Genomic DNA, 15,196 nt, shown 5'->3' with positions numbered 1-15,196 from the left:
CCTGCAGCAGTCCTACTCCCGGGCCTGCCTGCCAGGGGCCGACCCGGAGGCCTGCCCCCACTTCCAGGCTCTGGACCGCCTCCTGGGGGCTCATGCCGTCCCTGCCCCCCGGGACGTGATAGACCCCGGGGCAGAGGGACCGCTCCAGGAGACGGAGGAAGAGGAGGAGGGCTCCGAGAGCCAGGAGCCTGCCGGCAGCCTGCCCAGGACCCGGGACCCCCGAGACACCACATGCCTGTGTCGTCCGAGGCCGGGGAGGCGTCCACCTGTGAGTACCATCGTGCTCCCCTTATGTGTACGGGGGGCTGGGGCGAGAGGGAGCCCCGGGACCGTGCGCCTGGGCCTTGCCCACCACGGAGCAGCAGCTGGGGATCCTGCAGGGGCCCTGGCCTTGCAGAGGGGAGCTGGGTTTCACACACCTGGGCCCCTGGGGTAATTGACCGCTGGTCTTGTTTCACCACAGCCATTGCACCTGGGACTGCAGGGCGCACCACCCCGCCTGCAGCAGCTGCCCGCGCCCGGGGCCAGCAGGAGAGCCAGGAACCAAGAGGAGTACCAGAGTCCGCACCTCCAGTTCCTGGAGCAACAGCTCCGTCTCCAGGACCAGTGGGTCCAGGAGGACCTGAGGCTGCGCCGGAGGAGTTTGGAGGCCCTGGAGGAGCAGGGCCGTGCCCTGCGAGGCCACCTCCAGAGCCTGCTGGACCGCTTCCCAATTCCTCCTGCTCCTGCTCCTGCTCCTGCTCCCCCAGCTCCCTCTCCTGCTCCTGCTCCTGCTCCCCCAGCTCCCCCTCCTGCTCCTGCTCCTGCTTCCTCCACACACCCCCGTCCCTCCTGCCCCACCCTCCACAACCATTCCCCACCAACGCCCCCGGACCCGCAGTGTGGCGAGACGGGAGAGGCAGCTGGACTCCCACCCCTGAGCTTTCCTTTCCCTTCCTCCCTTCCCTCCCCTTCCTGCTCCCTCGTCCCAGGTTTCCCCCTCCCCTCTCCCACCGTTCTTCTTCCCTCCCCCCACCCCAGTTATGTTAAATAAAAAGACATTTTTCTTTGAAAAACAGGTGTCTTTATTTGACAGTAGGTAGGGAGGGGAAAGGGGAAGGGGGGTTGGGTGGAAGAAGGCCCCAGTGGGGCATGCAGGGAGAGGTCAGTCCTCCTCCTCCACCAGGAAGCTCTCCTGCAGGGCTTCCCGGATCCGGACGGCCCCCCGCTGGGCTTCCCGGACGGCGGCAGTGCGGGGCTGACCGTAGTGTCCAGCCATGCGGTCAGCCTCAGCCATCCAGGCTGGCAGGAAAGCCTCCCCCTTTTGCTCACATAAATTGTGGAGCACACAACATGCTGCCACCACGGGAGGGATGTTGTGCTCGGCCAGGTCCAGACGGGTGAGGAGGCATCGAAAGCGGGCTTTCAGTCGCCCGAAGGCCCCCTCCACCACTATACGGGCCCTGGTCAGCCTGGCATTGAAGGCCTGGCAGGAGGGATTGAGGTGCCCCGTGTAGGGCTTCATCAGCCACGGCTGCAGTGGGTAGGCGGCATCCCCCACCAGGCACACGGGCATGTCCACGTCCCCGACCCTGATGTGGCGGTCGGGGAAGAAGGTCCCGTCCTGCAGCCGCTGGCACACGGAGGAGTTGCGGTACACCCGGGCGTCGTGTGCTTTGCCGGACCAGCCCACATTAATGTCCGTGAACTGTCCCCGGTGGTCACACACGGCCTGCAGGAGGATGGAGAAGTACCCCTTGCGGTTCACGTAACAGAAGTTAGCGCTGTAATGTAGACGTACCCTGAGATGTAGCCAACTCTCCAATGAAGAAATCAAAGGCTTTTTGAAGCTTCATCAAGTGATTTCAAACACTATGACAATTATTGAGTATGAGTAGGAGCTTGAAGAAGCAAGATCTCACAAGGGTCTTGAATCTGCGGAGTAGCTTAACTAATGTGCCACAAAATGCCTAGCCAGTTAATGCAAATATGAAAAGATATAGGAGGAGAAATACATTCCCCGGCAGAAAAGTTATTGAACAGCTAGATCCAGTATCAGAGGTGGTAGCTGTGTTAGTGTGTAACTATATATATATGAGCTTCCAAGTTAGAGATCAACTGGGAGAGATTTGATCTGGCTTTTTCCTTGCAATTAAATCAAGGTTTATAGGACTAGAATAAAATACTGCAGAGCAAATGAGTTTATTATTGGTGACAGCAGCCTACAGCATCCATTCCATGACTACTGTAATGTGACCCAAGCAGCGTATACTTGTAGGGATACTGTAATTGGCTAACCACATGCTGTGTGGGGAATATGACATTTATGGTTTATAGCTTCAAAAACATGTGCTCAGGCTGCAGATGGTGTAAAGTCAGGTTTTGCAACTTGGGGGAGCAATGGGTTACTGGGACTGGAATGGAAAATGAGCCCTTCACCACAGTCTCCCATGAGTAAAGGCTTCTGTTCTGGGGGAACAGGAGGCTTGGCCTAGCTTCCATGCAGATCATTATGACCTGGCCAGCTTTCCATCACGGTAGAAGGAAGGCCAGGCCAAATGTCAGCAAGTGGCATTGTGACATAGTGCACAGGGTCCCGAGGCACCACATTGTAATGATCAGAGTGGGAGTCAGGCTGGGAGTGAGACCAGGAACTGTACCTGAGAGCAGGGCAAGTTCGTTCTCCAGCCCAGCCTGAACATTTATGTTGTGCACATCTTTTTGGAAAATGCATAGTCAGTTTGCAAAGTTACCACATGTGCACATAAGAGCTGCCTTCCGGGTAGCCTAGAGGTAGTTTTCCAGCCTCATTATTAGCTCTACCACTGCCCAGCACTGCAGCTCTCTGCTTTTCACTATGGTAGGCATGGTGTCACAAGGCAACAGGAAAGAATCCAGCAACATAGTCAAATGTAGTGATAAGTGGGGCCAGGGCAAGGTTAAATTGCTTTCTGTGTGATGGACAAGTTAATTAGTTCCAGATCCTCAAATTGGTTAAGTTGCCAATTTCCATTGATTTCAGTGTAACTCAGTTCCCCACCTCCAAAACAGGGAGAATAGCATTGCCCTGCTTCACATGGTTATGGGAAGGTTATGTATGTGCCAGAGTGTGAGGGTCTCATGAGGGGGAGGGGTCATAGAAGTCCCTTGGATAACTATCCTTGCTGTGCTCTGCCACCTTGGTCAGATGGGCTTACATAATGAGTGCTCATGCGCCAGTGGTTGGTTCAGCCGAGCTCTTAACCTGGCAAAGAGGAACAGTTGCCCATCAAAAGTTTGTAAACCACCATTCTAAAGCATGAATTTGGCAGCTTGAATAATGCCAACATCCTAAGAGTTAAAGCCTGGTAAGTTATGTTTGTGTACACATGATGAGAAGCATCACAGCCCTCCTCTAACGGTTTTGATGACCTCTTTCAGGAAAAGGATCTGCTCTGATGGTTGCAATGATAGCAAAGCCTTGATGTCTGTAGCCTCTCGTAGAAGCAGCAACTTTCTTCCTCAAAACACCCTAGCTACGTCTAGACTGGTATGATTTTCCGCAAATGCTTTTAATGGAAGAGTTTTTCCATTAAAAGCATTTGCGGAAAAGAGCGTCTAGATTGGCATGGATGCTTTTCCGCAAAAGCACTTTTTGTGGAAAAGCGTCCGTGCCAATCTAGACGCGGTTTTGTACAAGAAAGTCCCGATCACCATTTTCGCGATAGGGGCTTTTTTGCGCAAAACAATACCGCGTTGTCTACACTGGCCCTCTTGCGCAAAAGCATTTGCGCAAGAGGACGTTTGCCCAAACGGGAGCAGCATAGCATTTCCTCAAGAACACTGACAATCTTACATGAGATCATCAGTGTTCTTGCGGAAATTCAAGCGGCCAGTGTAGACAGCTGGCAAGTTTTTCTGCAAAAGCAATTGCTTTTGTGGAAAAACTTGCCAGTCTAGATGAAGCCACAATGGCTCTGAAGACTTTCAAAAGGACCAGTGCAAGCCTTCCCTGCCATCTTGGTGCTCAGATACTCTGCTCTTGGGTTAATCCCAAAAAATGGGATCCGCTCTACGTATCATCTCCTTCCAAAGTCCTCTGTCCTATACTACAGCATTTAACACACAAGCTGACATAAGAATGGCTACATTGGGTCAGACCAAAGGTCCAACAAGGCCAGGAACCTGTCTTCTGACAGTGGCCAATGCCAGAAGCCCCTGGGGGAATGACTGGAAACAGGTAATCACCAAGTGATTTCTCTCATTGCCCATTCTCAGCTTCTGGCAATCAGAGGCTAGGGACACCATTTCTACCCTGTCTAACTAATAAACATTGATGGATCTATCCTCCATGAACTTCCCTAATTCATATTTTAAACTCTATTATAGTCTTAGCCTTCACAACATCCTCTGGCAGGTGTGGGAGAAAAATCAAATAACTCCAATTGTGTCTAAAAGGGGGACTGTGCAGGAAATCAAAACTCTCTAAAAGAAAACTGCTGTAAGGGTTAAAGGTTTTCCAGGCCTCTCTCCCTGTAACAGAGAGAAACCAAATTAACTCTAATCAAGACCTTTACAATGCCTCCTATCTCAAGTTCATGGATACTCCTAGTCTGTCACAATTTGTCATGTAAACCCTTATCTTTGTCACAGTTTGCCTTGTAGACTCCTCCACTCAAGTTCTCATGTGGCTTTGTGTACTGTAAAACTTACTTCTAGCACTCCTGGTGTTAACAGAAATATCTCAGAGTACTTCTGCTGAGACTTTGATATGTTAAAGAAAAACAATCAACAACTGAACTGTCTGAACATACTGTATAAAGAATCCCTGAATCTGTCTCTCAGGGCTGCTTTCACTCTTGGAAGTGACAGCCTGCATGCATGCATCATAAAGTTTTTCCTTCTAGATTTCTCTCCTGCCTCACTGATTTGATTTGACCTCTGGTCTCGAACCCTTCTGGGGGCTCTGTACCCCAGGGGAGCGAGATTTCCCCTACAATTTGGTGTCAGAAGTGGGATGGCTTGGAACTCCAGTTGGAAAGGCTGATGACGGGGAATGGGAACGGAATACAGCGCGCATCTAGAGGGTAAGGGATCCATTTAAAATCCCCCAGTCCGTCTCCCTGTTCTCGTCACCAGCTGGACCGGCTGGCCTGAAGAGTCATCTTTTGCTTAAAAATTTTTGTTAAGAGGCTTGAGGGAGATTTAAAACGAAAACGCTGGGTATAGCGTCAAATGACACACATGAGCAAAAGGGGGGGTGGCCTCACAAATCCCAAAACAATGGTACGCCCCAGGCATGCACCTAGAAGCTGTCAAGAATATCTAATTCATATCTAATTCATGTGTGATTTGTAAGCAGTTTAATGTTGCAGGAGGCCCACAGGCTAGCAGTCACACAGAAAGAAGAAACCTAGACATAAAATGACGGTTAGGAGAGCTTGCACCTGCAGGTAAAGGAAGCCCTCCCAGTACCTACTGATGTACCGTGCTACAACATCCAACCAGGCGACTACGTGTTTGTGAAGAAACATCGCAGAAAGAATTCCCGGACAGCCCGGTGGAAAGGACCGTTCCAATTGCTGCTCATCACCCACACAGCAGTAAAGGTGAAGGAGCGCCCCTCGTGGATCCACGCAAGTCATGTATGCCGAACTGCAGATCCAACAGAGCTGATTGACCCCATCACCCAGGACCCCTCCCTGGAGGAATCACCTGAGGACGAGGTTCAGCGGACTGAGGCGGCAGACTCTCAAACCAGACTGTTACCAAACCGGCCTCCATCAGGAGCTTCGAGGTACAACCTGAGAGGTAGGACTGTGCCAGAACAGACCTACAGGTGAGCCTGGCGCCCCGTAGCTCTCACAAAGGGAAATCCTTTCCAGTATTGAGTGAACTAAGAGACTACGAAATCTCGACGAGTGCCTGCAGAGGCAAGCCAAACAATACTAACTGATTAAGCTTAGTTAAAGAGACTGCTTTGCTAGGTGCTAGCTAATTACTATATTATTATTATTATTATTATCCTTTCTACTTTAGAAATTTAAGATACTATAATAGGATGAGGATTGTTTTCCCTCTTTAGTAGTCAGAGTAGCCTTAGTATATAACTTTCCTCACCCTTATTGGGAAGCCCTGCAGAAGGTTGTGTCCCTCACCAATACAAGTGACTGTTGGATATGTGAACAGCTTATCAAAGGTTTTGAAAGCCTTTTACACTGTGCCAGGAGTACACAGTCATGGGGGGAACAGGCAGATTTAGCATAAAAATCTGATTGCCTCAGGGATTCCCCTTACTCAAGCATTACATCCATCAGGGACTATGTTTCCATTGTGTTTTAAAAGCAAAATTGGCACTGGTAAAGATCTGGGGGTGAATGGGCAGTGGGTCATTTACCCAACTGATAAAGAAAACCTCCCTCTAAGATAAGAATTCATCCTAGCAAAACAAAAATACCTAAGAATGTCCAGAATAAAGTTTGAGTAATACTCCAATAGGAATATTAAAGGGGGGAATTGTGGGAGAAAAATCAAATAACTCCAATTGTGTCTAAAGGGGGGACTGTGCAGGAAATCAAAACTCTTTAAAAGAAAACTGCTGTAAGGGTTAAAAGTTTTCCAGGCCTCTCTCCCTGTAACAGAGAGAAATCAAATTAACTCTAATCAAGACCCTTACAATGTCTCCTATCTCAAGTTCATGGAGACTCCTAGTCTGGCACAATTTGTCATGTAAACCCTTATCTTTGTCACAGTTTGCCTTGTAGACTCCTCCACTCAAGTTCTCATGTGGCTTTGTGTACTGTAAAACTTACTTCTAGCACTCCTGGTGTGAACAAAAACATCTCAGAGTACTTCTGCTGAGACTTTGATATGTTAAAGAAAAACAATCAACAACTGAACTGTCTGAACATACTGTATAAAGAATCCCTGAAACTGTCTCTCAGGGCTGCTTTCACTCTTGGAAGTGACAGCCTGCATGCATGCATCATAAAGTTTTTCCTTCTAGATTTCTCTCCTGCCTCACTGATTTGATTTGACCTCCGGCCTCGAACCCTTCTGGGGGCTCTGTACCCCAAGGGAGCGAGATTTCCCCCACACAGGGAGGTCCACAAGTTGACTGTGTGTGTGAAAAAATACTTCCTTTTGTTTGTTTTAAACCTGCTACTTATTAATTTCATATGGTAACCCTTGTGTCATGAGTAAATAGCGCTTGCTTATCTACTTTATCTATCTATACCAGTCATGATTTTATAAATCTCAATTTTATCCCCCATTAGTTGTCTCTTTTCCAAGCTGAAAAGTCCCAGACTTACTAACCTCTTCTCATACAGGAGCTGTTCCATACCCATAAACGTTTTTGCTGGCCTTTTCTGACCTTTTTGGGTAAATATATGTGCACACAGTATTCAAGATATCGGTGTACCATGAATTTATATAGAGGCAATATGATATTTTCTCCTATTAACTCTCTCTTAATGATTCCCAACATTCTGTTCACTTTTTTGATTGCCACTGCATATTGAGTGGATGTTTTCAGAGAACTATCCATAATGACTTTCTCTTGACAAGTAACTGGTAATATAGACCCCATCATTTTATATGTCTTTGTGACCTCCCAACACTTCTTCTTGGGGGCAGCCTCTCTTTTTCCTTATCCTTCATCTGTTGAACTTCCTTTCACCTACATAGTTGCCAGTACCGCACTGTATATCATCTGAGTCTGCCATCCCTCATTTTTTCTTGTGCTAGTGTTACTTTTAGTATGTCTCTCACTCACTTATTCCTCACAAGGTCTTTCTTGCTTCACCATTCGTCCATCTCAACATTCACATTTCTATGAAGCAATTCCTTGGCTCATGTTTCGTCTTTGTTGCCCCACTGTCAGTGCTACACATTAAAAGTATAGACTGTCTCTTTTAATCTTACTGATAGCTCCCTATCACATACGACACCATTTAACTCTGTTAATTCAAGCTCGTTATCTATTATTGCCAGGGGAACTGGTAGCCACTCCGGAACCCTGGGCAAGGTCAGGTCGGCCTAGCTCTGCACTCCTGGAAGAGGTGGGGCCTTGTACAGAAGGGGCAGGGCCAAGGGCAGCCGACCCTCAGTGCTGCCCAGAGCGCGCAAGGCTGCTCCACCCCCCACTCTCAGGACTGCCCAGAGTGTGCTACACAGTGCTCTCGCAGCGATTTAAAGTGCCTGGGGCTTTGGGCCCTTTAAAATTACCAGGCCTCAGGGCAGTTGCTTCCTTTGCCTACTCCATTGGTTGGCCTGATTATCCCAGCTCTAATTTCATTTTCTATTTCCCAGATTCAGGAACCCAGCTACTTTAAACATCATGGGTTTGATATTTTCTGCTCATCTAATTGCAGGGATGCTTCTTCCATATTCATGTTATTGAAATGACAGTGCATGTACCTGACCCCAAGTCTGGCAATCAGTTGGCCCCTGATCATGTAAGTAAGAGTCACCATCCATGCATCCAAGGAAGAAGATTTTGTGTCCCATCTGAGAGAACCTGGCACATTCTGACCATTCTCCTGTATCCTATTGTGACCAGTCCTTGAGGGGTTAAAAAAAAAATCCAAACCAAAACAACAAAAACCCCAGGCTGTGTCTACATTAGCAAGATTTTGTGCAAAAGCAAATCTTGCCGTCTGTCTTCACTGGCCACGAGTATTTATGCAAGAACACTGATGTTCTACTGTATAAAATCAGTGCTTCTTGTGCAAATACTCTGACGCTCCCGCTCAGGGATAAGTGTTCTTGGACAAGAGGCCAGTGTAGACAGATAACATCAATTTCTTGTGCAAGAAAGCCCGATGGCTAAAATGGCCATCGGAGCTTTCTTGCGCAAGAGAGCATCTACACTGGCACGGATGCTTTTGCGCAAAGGCACATGCCAGTATAGACGCTCTCTAACTTTTCCGTTAAAAGTATTTCCGCAAAATTATGCCAGTGTAGACGCAGCCCCAGAATTCAGCTGGCCAGTTGTGCATTGGGGGAGAAATTCCTTCCCAATGCCGGCCTCATTTCATCATCTTACACCAGGGTAACAGAGATACTATTTTTTCTGTTCCACTCTGTCACTTTTCGTGGAAAATGTCCTAGCTAGTGAGGTCATTTTTTCAATTCTTTTGGCTCTGTGTGGCCAAAGAAACCAAAGAAACTCAGAAACGTTCTTTTGGAGATAATCTCATTGGGTGGGGTATTTCCCAAAGAGTGCTGGTGTTTCTCTTTTCCCCTCGTAAGTATGTCAGACCTTCAATTTTTGGTCACATTTTCTGATTTGGGGAAAACAGGAAGACGTCATCAAGCTGACACTAAAGAAAAAGTTTTTGCCTTTCATTACCTCTTGCCTCAGTTCTTTGACTGGTTATCTGTGCTCTAATCTGTCATTTCCTTTTACGATGGTGTTCCTGATTCATTTTCTTTTAGTTCCTGGGTATCATTTTAAATCAGTGGTTCTCAAACTTTTTGGCTCATGACCCACCCTGCTCGGTGCAGTCTGTTCCATGGGCTGCCAGCCAATCACCCATGATAACAAAATGGGTGCAAGAGTGGACTGAGGGTGAGGGTCTGGCCAGGAGGCTGGGTGCAGGAGTTGGCTGAGAATGGGAAGACTGGCTGGGATTCTGACCAATTGGGAGCAGTGGGGAAAGCTTCCAGATAAGATACTGTTTCCCCAGCAAGGGCTGCGGAAGGGAGTGGCCGTGCACAGAGCCACTTTCTCTCCTCGCAAGTTGAATTTGGCCCATAAGGGTTAGGACTCCACTCCCCGCAGCGGGAAGCCAATCTTACCACTGAGAGGGGGGCATCCCTTAGCCCATAGCCTGCCTGCAAGATGGTCACGGAGCACACTTTGAAAACCAATACTTTACATTTTCATGCTTAACTCCATGAGTTCAGAGATGTTCACTGCCTGTGCTTGTTTTCGCATAGCCTTTTTCTTGTTGCATGTCTATACGTTTTAAAACCATCCAACGACTAGGCAGATGATTTCCTACTTCATCTTTGGATCACAAGGCAAAAAGCAGTAATATCACAGCAGTGTTCTCAGACTCATGCATGCACACGCACAATTGGGATACATATAATACGGTAGAATGAAAGTGCCATGCAGTGCCGTTATGCAGAGCCTTGCAAATCCGCGGATACCTGCTTCACATTCGCATGTATCTGCGTCCTCAGATGTAAATGTGGATACCCACAGCTCATTTTTGCAGGTATGGATGTGGATACAAATTCTGTATCCATGCAGAGCTCTACCGTTACATTTGGTGAGAGTGACACATGCTAACCTATATATTATTCAAATTCTGGTTCCTACGTCCAGTCGGAGCAAATGAGCTTGGGGGAAGTGATTCTGCAGCAGTCGGTCTGGAATCCCCCACCTCAGGCCACTCCACTGAGTTCTTTGCATCCTTTCTGCTAAATGTTTTTTTAAAATGTCATCTTGATCAAGACTTTCTAGGAAGTGGCGGAGCAGTGACGCAGGTGGGAAGGTCAGTGGAGGCATTCTATGTTGCTGTAAAACCACTGGCCCAGCCCGCATCATGCCTCTGTCTCTGGTGACCCTTTATCCATGCCAGGGAAAAGAGAGGACTTGTCTCCCCCCACCACCTGCCCCCAAATATCACAATTTACCCTAGTCCTTAGCTGTTCAGGCATTCCCCTCTCCATGCATTGGCAGTGATTTGTCCTGGAGCTGTATATGAGAATTCCCTAGCTCCATCCTTGTTCCCATGGCCAGCTGGATCAGTAAAACCTGGCACGGATTCAAAATTTGCATCCGTATCCACATCTATATCTGCAAAAATGAGCTCTGGATACCTGCAGATATAAAGCAGGTATCTGTAGATTTGCAGGGCTCTATGGATCATCCCTTGGAAAACAGACATGATTAGTATGCTGAGTTCCCTTATGCAGGTTGGATATAGCAGCAAGCAGCCATACTGGGTAGCTGTCCTTGAAGCTGGATAGGAGCTAACCCTGGCAGGCCAGATGTATTCACCACCTGTAAAAATGACCCTATGGACTCAGTGGCTGACCCATGCAGGAACAAGAGCTATGTCTGCAGTGGGGGGAGAGGGCAGTCTCTGTCCCATGCTGGCCATGGTATTCCAACTGGGGAAGCTCTCCATTGGGATAATCTTTGGTCCATCATGGTGTATTTTATGGACACACATAGGGTGTGTCTAGACTACTGAGTTTTGGCGACAAAAGTGGACTTTTGTCGACAAAACTATACCTGCGTCTACACTACCGCTGAGTTCTGTCGACATAACGTCGACAGAACTCAGCAGTTTTGTCGACGCTGGTAAACCTCATTTTACGAGGCATAACACCTTCTGTCGAGAGAGTTCTGTCGACAGAAGGTGTTATTGCCTGTAGGGTTGCGTCTAGACTACAGGGTTTTGTCGACAAAGCAGCTTGCTTTGTCGACAAAACTGAATGTGTCTAGACGCTCTATGTCGACAGAAGTTTTGTCGACAGTATCTGTCGACAAAACTTCCGTCGACAAAACCCTGTAGTCTAGACGTACCCCTAGAGAGGTTAGCAGGGGTGCGTTTGTCACCCCTGGGACTACCAAGTCTTTGGAACTGGCGTTTTGCTATTAGGTAACAGCTTCAACCTGGAGGGTCTGGTTTAGCTAGAGATAGATCTGAGGGTATGTCTACACTACCCTGCTAGTTCGAACTAGCGGGGGTAATGTAGTCATCCGCAGTTGCAAATGAAACCTGGGATTTGAATTTCCCGGGCTTCATTTGCATGAAACCGGCCGGCGCCATTTTTAAATGCCGGCTAGTTCGAACCCCATGCCGCGCGGCTACACACGGCACGGAGTAGCTAGTTCGGATTAGGCTTCTAATCTGAACTAGCTGTACTCCTCGTGGAACTCCTAACTCCTCGAGGAACGAGGTGTACAGCTAGTTCAGATTAGGAAGCCTAATCCGAACTAGCTACTCCGTGCCACGTGTAGCCGCGTGGCACGGGGTTCGAACTAGCCGGCATTTAAAAATGGCGCCGTCCGGCTTCATGCAAATGAAGCCCGGGAAATTCAAATCCCGGGCTTCATTTGCAACTGCGGATGACTACATTACCCCCGCTAGTTCGAACTAGCGGGGTAGTGTAGACATACCCCGAGTGAGGTGAAGATTTGTACATTCTTACTTGACTGAACTGGGCTTCGGGGGGAAAGATAGTGCCCTGGAGTATGGGAAGTTATGGAAATCCAGGAAACGGCAATTTTAGACCCAGATCCCAATAGTTGGGCCACTATAGACAGAGGAGTCAGGTTTCTATTTTACTGAATTAACTATTAACCCAACGACTGAAATGCTTATAGCTATGGAAACTCCAGCATGTTTTCTGACAGGGTTCTGAAGACTTTTTATTTTATTAATTATTTATTTAAAATATGTTTACCCCTGCCTCTCTATTTAAAATATTCGAGGTGGCTTACAACATTTTAAAAACACAATATAAATATATATTAAAAAGTAAAATACAAGACCTCAAAGTGGGGCATAAAACCTGCTACGACACCTCAAGAGGAGGGACACACACACAAACTCAAGCACCAATAAAAGCACAGGTAAAAAGAGTGGCTTTAGCTTGATGCCAAAACAGTGTCAGTGTTGGTGCCAGGCGAATGTCCGGGCCGGGGGCGGGAGGGTGCATAGCCTAGGGGCAAAGGCTGAAAAGCTCTGTTTAGATGTCAGACTCACTTCCATAAGTGGAGGAACATGGAGCAGAGCCTCCCCAGGTGACCTCAGTCCACAGGCAGATTCATATGGGAGATGGTCCTTCAAATACCCAGTTCCAACCTGTTTAGGGCTTTACAACCTTGACTTGTGCCTAGAAATATACAGGAAGCCAGTGCAGCACTGGCATTATGTGCTCTGTATAATGAGTGTTAGTTACAACACAAGCAGCCACATTCTGGACCTGTTAAAGTTTCTGGAGTCTCTTCAAAGGCGGCCCCAGGTAGAGCGCATTGCTGTGTAGTCCATTCGGGATGTGACAAGAGAATGAATCACTGTAGCCAGGTCATTCCTATTCAGGAAGGGTCACAGCTAGTGGATCAGCCAAACTTGCCCAAAAAGCTCTCCTGGCCTCCGAGGAAATCGGGTTCTCAAATGTTAGAAAAGGGTCTAGGAGGACTCCCAAGTTGTGTGCCTGTTCTTTCAGGAGACATGTAATCCTGTCCAGAACAGGTAACATGCCACATTCCCGGTCAGATGGCTTCCTGATCCACAAGACTGTGGTCTTATCTGGATTCGGCTTCCACTTATTCAACCTCATCCAGTCTGTCAGCGCTGCCAGACACCTGTTCAAATTAGTCACACCACATCTGGATCCGATGTTGCAGAGAAATAGAGTTGGGTGTTATCTGCATATTGATGGCACCATCCTATCAATCTCCCAGTGGTTTCATGTAGATGTTAAACAGCATAGGGGACAAGATGGAACCTTGCAGGACTCTGTAGCACAATTTGCCACAGCCCCCTAGCTCTACCTTCTGAAAACATCCCAACAGGTAGGACCAGAACCACCGCAGAACAGTGCCTCTGATGCCTAACTCCACTAGGTACTCTAGAAGGATACCATGGTTGGTGATATTGAAAGCCACCGAGAGGCTCAAGAGAATCAACAGGGTTGCATAGGTCATCTACCAGGGCAACCCAGGTGGTTTCTGTTCCAAAACCAGGCCTGACACCAGACTGAAATGGATCTAGGCTTTTGAAAGGACTCAGATGGTGCCATCTCCCCACACTCTGAGAAATCCCTATGACACACATCGTACATCAGAGCCACTCTAGAAATCTTTATTGAAAGAAGATCAGAGGGGAACATGTTCTGCGCTGAATAGTGTCTAGAAATATACAGGTGCCTCAGATTTCCCACCTGGAAAATGGGTATATGGTAGTTACTTAAATAGATGTGTAAAACATACCTTGGAGACTTGCATTTAAATTGGATTTTTGGTTAAAATGTCTGCGGCTGAAAGGCAAAATAACTGGTGGGAGTCACTGGCTGAGCATCTGGAACCCATGTATGTTGGAGTGCTAAGCTAGCTTTTGATGGCAGTCATGTTTTCTGCAGATGTCGACAGAATGTTTTCTTCATTTGGGTTTGTTCAACTAACTTGATACGATTCAAAGTTGAGAAACCAATGGGGAATTTAAATGCAGAAAAGCTTGTTTTCCTCTTCCAAACTGTGAACAAAACAAGGCGTGATAGAATGAGATCTACCAGGGTTGAACTCTTGAAGGACCTAGTAACAAGAAGCAAATCTGTTATTACAGATACTTCCTTTAGGTGATTAGTTACTTATTTAGTTTTGATTGACATACTCCCACCTCTTACGTACATAGTATAATTAACAGCCGTTATATTTAACTAATAAAACAATTTAAAAATACAACTTTTGTGTATTAGAGTTAAATTCCCATTTTCATCCACTTGCAGTTGACACAATCATGAATAAAAATGTACTTATCATCTAGTAAATAAAAAAGTCTTGTTTTCTAATACAGAAATTACAAATGTGAACAGAAATATGTAAAAGCTATATAATTGCTTAAACAATGTGTAACCATGTTCTGTAACTTACACTCCCGCTTAGCAAAAATTACCCAATTATACTAGCCTGAGAGAGCAATGTGGTGATCACCCAGCACACTAGTATTCAAGACTCTTGTGACCTAGTCCCCATCCAGCCACTGGCCTATTGAGAGTCACTTCTTGTCTCTACCTCAGATTTCGCACCTGGAAAATGGGTATATGGTAGTTACTTCCTTAGTAAAGCTTTTTGATTAAAGATTAAAATTGTTGTATAAGAGACAGACATTATTCTTTTAGGCAAATAACTGAAAGTAGAAACCAGATTAAAATCAAGATTAAAATCAAAGTTTCCTGTTAGCTTGCAGTAAATGCCACAGATTTGTAGCATTTAAATACAACTCTGCAGGCCATGGCAAAGATACAGAAGCCAAAAATTTATAACAAACTGAAAACAGTGAGCTTCTGATCTATTCAGCTGCTTCTCTCTGCCATGAATTTCCAGACAGGTGAGTTTTCACTTTATCGTGCCATGGTTTGTGATGTGTGTTACGTGCTGACCAAATTTTAAACTGATAGCAGGATGGAGTAATGGCACCTTAGCAAAGAATGGAAAAGCAAAATTTGTGTAAAGGAAATAGTAAGACACAATAAAAAACAAGTAATA

Source organism: Pelodiscus sinensis, chromosome Z, assembly GCF_052426305.1.
Source record: "Pelodiscus sinensis isolate ZL-2025 chromosome Z, ASM5242630v1, whole genome shotgun sequence".
NCBI classification, from domain to species: Eukaryota; Metazoa; Chordata; order Testudines; family Trionychidae; genus Pelodiscus; species Pelodiscus sinensis.
Note: the sequence above shows the minus strand (reverse complement) of the source record.